The 6,693-nt window shown below is 30.0% G+C and overlaps 1 pseudogene across 1 annotated transcript in view; it reads right to left on the bottom strand.

Moving 5' to 3' along the window:
- LOC114280922 (putative LRR receptor-like serine/threonine-protein kinase At1g29720) overlaps positions 1-3,628 on the bottom strand; it is a 51,389-nt pseudogene extending 47,761 nt beyond the window's left edge. The window contains exons 1-2 of the transcript XR_014339224.1: positions 2,912-3,628; positions 2,534-2,708 (exon numbers count right to left, since the gene is read on the bottom strand). The product of XR_014339224.1 is annotated as a putative LRR receptor-like serine/threonine-protein kinase At1g29720 (transcript). The remainder of the gene's footprint in view (positions 1-2,533; positions 2,709-2,911) is intronic.
- Positions 3,629-6,693: the final 3,065 nt, after the last annotated feature.

A 6,693-nucleotide genomic window follows, 5' to 3' on the forward strand; every position in this document is an offset into this window, starting at 1 on the left:
ACAATTTCCATTTGTCCGGTCTGAAAGTCAGTTAGTTGATGTACTCGCAAAAGCAATTTCAGGAAAGATGTTCCACGGTATAATCAACAAGTTGGGCATGATAGATATCTACGCTCCAACTTGAGGGGGAGTGTTGGCGTGAGCTGTGCATGAGCTGTATATAAGATTTAGATTAATTGATTCTAGATATGTTTAGATTCCTTTAGAATAGGACTAATTTATTTAGTTTCCTTTAGAATAGGTTTGTTTCCTTATTTACAGGATATAACTTGTATCCATATATATTGTCTTACTGTTGAGGAATAATATATACAGAAACCATTATTTCACAGGCGGCAATAGCAATGATCTTAGTGTTGATAGTGGTGGTAGGCGAGATATTTTGTTGAGGTGATGGTGGCGATAGCAATGATTTTGGTGTTGATAGTGGTTATGGAGTGGTGATGAAGACAATGGTGATGATGGTAATGTAACGATAACTTTTTTCAACAATGATTTTTTCTTCTTAAGTGCAAAACATTTTTCATTTTAATGAACTTTTTTTTGTGTGACACAACATCAAAACATATAAAGAGCATCTTTAAAAAAATAAAAGCATTTTATGTTTTTGTCAGAATAAACAAAATCTAATTTTACTAAGATTTCAACATGAGAGAACTTGAGGGACCTATAAGGCTCACCTTGGGTTTGATTTCGATAATCTAAACTATTCCTTTTGTAAGGCTATCAATGTAAAATATTCATGAAAAAATTTAGTTCAATCCAATAATCATAGTTTTTTTTTTTTATTTATTTTATCACTTTTGTCTCCAAAAAAATAGACGGCAAATATATTTTTGAAATTGACCATTCATTTTTTTAGAGACAAATGAGGTAAAATGAAAGGGTTAATTATCGAATCGGTCTAAATTTTTTCATGAATAATACATATTAAGAAATCTACAAAATAAATAGTTTAAATTATCAAAACAAAATCTATAATAAATCTTACAAGATACTTAAATGATCCCAGAATATGAGAGAAATCCAACTCTTTACTAAGAAAATGAACTTTCTCCGTGACGAAATTAATGGCCAACAAACTGACCATCATCCTATGCCCAATTGGGGTACGACTGTGGTACCAAAAGTGGTTTTTGGGTACCACCATACATGAAAAAAATTTCTAACCATTAGATATAGTAGATTAATTTGAACCATTCAATATACACATTTGTTCACCTAATCATTTGTAATCAATTATATTATTTGATTATGTTGGGTTTTCTAAATTTATAAAATGATTTGTATGTCTCAGCTAAAAATATTAAAATAAAACATAAAATTTATTTTATTCTTTGTGATTTGTGGTCACTTTATTTATTATGATTTAAATATAATCAGATAATTTCTATGTAATTTTAAACTGAAATATCACTATTAATTTTTTTCATTCAAATTAATGGAAAGGGTATACATATGCTATATTTTAGAGTGAATTTAATTTTTTTAAAAACTTAAGTGAAATTAACACGACGAAAAGATAATTTTATCTCATCTTCTCCAAATTTAAAATTAGATTAAGATGTTAATAAAAATAAAATATTTGATCTAAAATATATAATATAATCAAGAATTATTTGGGACATTGATTTATAAATCTCTCTTCACCTACTTATATTCTACTTAGTCGAAATTATTTTTTTATGTTTCAATAAATCCTATGGAGACATAGTTACCAAAATACTTCTAATAATAATATAGGGTGAAACGTTAATGTTCAGATTGATAATATGAATGTTCCATGATGTGAACATTCATTGTCAAATTTATTTAATGTGAATGTTCACATCACCAAGTTGTTAAGAGTTCAAAAAATATTTATAAGGATAAAATTGTTTATAAAATACCTTAAATATGATAAAGATTTGATGGATCAAATGTCTAAAATAATAGTACTTATTGGAATACAAAAATATTTTATGAACTAATTGGGATACAAGTACTCAATAAAAGATTTTCTAATAAATTTCTCATTGAATTAAAATATAAAATAAACAATGATTAAAAGATTGATCTAATATATCTCAAACCATAATAATTTCATTCTTTATTTCACAACCATCAAATTAACTACAAAAAAAGTGAAAATTTATCTCAAACATAATTTTTTTAGCCAGATTAAAATGGCTAAAAAGTCAAAATATCAGGTTAAATTAGCTCATCTGAAACGAGAACTTACTATATAAATGAGTTTTGAAAAAGAATATTGACGATTTTTAATTTAAAATAAAGCACTCATGAAAATAATTTTTATTTATAAAATTGACACTATCAGCTCTTTCAAGAGATTTTTGAATCTCTCGCAATCCTAAGGACTGAATAGAAATTGGTTTTAATTTTCAAATGAAAATTTAATCTTGAAACCATATGTATTCTCATGTTTAGAAATCCGTTTGTGCTAATTTAACTGATTAATAAATAAATAATATTTTTCTTTCATGTAAATATCCTAGAGAGAAAGAGAGGGGGGAAGAGAGAGAGAAAGTGTTACATGGTGACAACATGGCATGTGGTGTTATCGGAGGTGCAGTTACCACATTTGACAGCATTCTGAGACGAGTCAAGATCAGGGTGTTTGGCCCAACCCAATTCTCCACTACATGGATCTACACTGAAATTCCAATCATTCTTTCCCAACGACTTTCCTATTTCCTTTAGAGCTTCCACTGCAAAAAGAGAAAAGCACATATTAATATTTTTATACTTATATATAAAGAATCAGAGACTCTTTACCAAATATATATCTCCTTCATGTAATTAAATTTTAAATTTTAAATTTTATAAATTTAACAACACGTTACTAACATTCTAAAAAAAAACAGCACGTTACTAATATTATATATATATATATATATATACACATACATACCTTCAGACAAGGGAAGACGAGTGGCTTCGGAGGCAAAAGCAGCCAACAAAATGATTACAGTGAGTGAAGCAAGAAGTCGAGACGACATTTTTTTAAGTGCTTGAGAGAACACAACTTATTAGTAAGGGTAATGTTATATTACCAGCAAATGCACTATATATATTTTTAGTTGCGGTATTTAATTATATAACTTATTATATTATTAGTTATGATTTATTGTGATGTTTATTATAAAATTATTTTAGTTTTGATGTAAAAGTTCTTTGTTATATCTTACGTGATTTTTTGTTATAATTTATTTTTTTTTTAAGTTATAACTTCCATAATATTGAGTTATGCCATTTACGATAATCAAATTCATAAATGGCATAACTTGCATATGGTATTACTCTACATATAAACATTTAAAAAGTTAGGCAAATTACATGGTTATTTTCTGTAATTTGAATCTTGTGTATTTTGGTCTTTATATTTTTAATTGACTTGATTTTTATTGATATCACAGACCAGTTCTAGTTCAAAAAACTACAAGTCAAGGAGTTCAAGGAGCTGAGTCGCGGCCTCATTGCACCTCACCTGTGCTGATGTCATATGAGAATATTTCTCAAATCGGTTAGGTGGTTAGGTAGTTATCAGTTTGTTAGATGGTTAGAGTAGTTAGTTAGACTCCCATTCGTATATATAAAGATGTGAGTTATGTACTTGAAGGTTATGGAAAAAGAGAGATTATGAAATAATAATTTTCAAGCTTTTCTACCATTTTTATTTTTATTTTTAATTTTTGTATTAATTTAGTCCAATTGACAATACCTATTAAGGTTATTGATGAAAAATGATCACTGATTTGATTAAAATTAACTTATTAAATTAACTAAGTTTACAATTTTTATACCTTAAAAGTATGAATGACATTTGTTGATTATGCGCGCTCATTTTTCATAAAAAAAATGTTAATAAATGTAATTAATTTAATTAAATTAAGATAAAATTCTAAATTTAATGTTAAAATTCAACTAATTAAAATTATAGAACAACTAAAGTATAGCACCATTTATATAATTTAACCTAATTTTTTTTTTATACAAAATGATATAACTCATTTATAACTATTCACTATAATAAAATAAAATAAAATAAAAAACCACTACTATGAACCATAATTGTATATTGTTATTGTCATATTATGATTTTTTTTTAATATATAAAAAATTTGTATGTTAATAATTTTTACATTTGTAATTCTATAACTTAAGTTTGTCTCCTAAGATTCATTTGGGAAGAAGTTATTAGTTTGATTTTTTAACTTTTTGATTAATAATGAGAAATTTTTAGTCCATATTGATAAGCCATGAAAAGTATTGCCGTGTTTATTATTCTTTACATTAATTTTTGATTAAGGCTTGAGACCTTTTGTGGGACTAAGCATTAATCAAAAATCAATGTATAAGTTCCCAACTGATGTGGAGAAAGAGTATATTTTTTTTTTCTCTTTTTCTCATAGGTGCGTGGAATCGTGAGGGTTGTGAGGGGTCTATATCATAACTCTTGACTTTTTCATTCCATATTAATGAGACGTGAGAAGTATTGCCCTGTTCTTTTCTGATGTATCCAAAAAAAAGAAAAGTATTGCCCTGTTTGATTATTTTTTACATTGACATGGTCCATGCATTGAGGCCTACAACATCTATTTTTGAGAAAAGGTATGTCACTTGTTTTAGGCCATATTATGATCTCTTGCGCAATTTTAATTATTTTGATTTTAATTATGAATTTATAATTTTATTTTAATTTAATTTAATTGATTATAAGTTTTAGCATTTTTTTTATGAAAAATATGTATATAAGTGTTATGTGTCATATTTTTAAAAGTAAAATTATAAACTTACTAAATTCAATGAGTTAACCACAACCAATTTAGTAATAATTTTTTTATATAAAATACTAATGATATTATCAATTGGACCAAATTGATACAAAATTTAAATTTAAAAGTTAAAATTGAGCTAATTAAATTTAAGAGTTAAAATAAAATGTAAGTATCGCCAACATAATTTGCCCCTTACCTTATGTCATAAATTTTTTTTTTTTTTAAAGACACTACAAGATATTGCACTTTTGGCGACCAAATTTTTAGTCGCCAAAAGTCAGATTTTAGTCGTCGAAAAGTTTTCCCGACTAAATAGTTTGGTCGCCGAAAGATTGTCGGGAAAGGTATTGACGACTAAAAAATATTTTGTTGCCGAAAGTCCTAAATTGGTGACTAAACAATTAGTCGACAAAAGGAAAGGTGCTTTTTTTAGTCGCCGAAAGTCGGCAATTGGCAACTAAATATTTAGTCGCTAAAATTTAGTCACCCAAAGTTTTCAATAAACGTGCTTTTTGTTTTAGCAACTAAAATATTTAATCGCTAAAAACGTGGCACTCCTTTTTAGCAACTGTGGGTGTTGATTTCCGACCACACAACCAGAAAGAGAACTCAACTGGAGAGTACCGGCAGAATAGATTAAGTCCGAACAACCTGTCACAGAAAGATAAGAATCCGGTGGTGGTTAGTCCACCCAAGAACACTCCGACGATCAAGTCAGTAATCAAGTATCTCTCAGAGATAGCAAATCGTGTTTAACTCACAAGAAATGGCTTATTGCTTACCATATATCACACATACCTCAAATCCACGGGGGTACACTTCTTTTATAGCCAGCTCTGATCTAATCCTTGTAAAAGTCTCACTTTAGTAGACTTTGGCTCAATGCTCATCCTGGACTCTCAGCTAAATAGGGATAAACTCCCTAAGGGTTTTATCTTTATCCAGACTGAGATCCTCCATTGTTCTAGGACTTTTGTCCCTTATCCGCTCATCTGGAATTTCGGTATCTCCGCAGATAACCTCGGCCTAGCCGCTATCACCTCGGCATCAGGACCAGGCCATGTGACACCTCGGCTGACACTCCGGCGTCACCTTAGCCACATGCTGTCATTCATGAAATATGTCCCCACAACTGCCCCCTAGGTTCTATTACCTCGGCAACTTGAGGTGATGGAACCTACATCGTTTCTTCCTATAGAACGTCGACTAAATTTCATTCTTTCCTTCGATCGAGATCATGACTCGTTGATTTCAAGTACTCAAGACTCAACTGTCCATCTCTATCAATAACCAAGAACCAAGTTCCTTGAGTTCCTTAATCGAGATCGTTTCCCTAGCCGAGGTTTTCGATTCATTAAGTCAAGAACTCCAAGAGTTTTATCTGTGCATGAGCTGTCACGCACGGTTTTCTCAACCGTTTCCACCACGCGTCCCTTTCTCATTGGTTCATACCTAACATGCGCTATCAGGTTGTGTTGTTTCTACACACGTCGCCTGACAAACACGTCGTCCAAAGCATTTCATTATCATTTTCCGCCTTTTCGCGTTTTTGACAAAACTCTTCCTTCTCTCTTCGTCTTTTCACTTTTGCAATTCACAATTTTCCCTTATTTCTCTAACTTTCTCTCTCTAACATTTCCCTTCCAAACTGCCATTTTTCAAGCTCTCAAGCTCTACAACTACCTTTTCCGTCACCGCCGGCTTACCATTCATCATTCGACTCTGACCATTCAACTCGTTTGACTCCGACACATCTCACTCCGGCTTCAATCGGTAAATCCTCTTATTTTTATTTTAACTTCGATTCTCCACTGTTTTTTACTATTCTTGTCTATGCTCTCCCATGCAACTTCCATTAGAATTTTGCTATATGTTTTTGTGGAATTTGTCTCTATATTTGTAATTGCACTCTGCT

This window comes from Camellia sinensis, chromosome 8 (assembly GCF_055761805.1).
Source record: "Camellia sinensis isolate YWXY chromosome 8, ASM5576180v1, whole genome shotgun sequence".
Classification (NCBI taxonomy): Eukaryota; Viridiplantae; Streptophyta; class Magnoliopsida; order Ericales; family Theaceae; genus Camellia; species Camellia sinensis.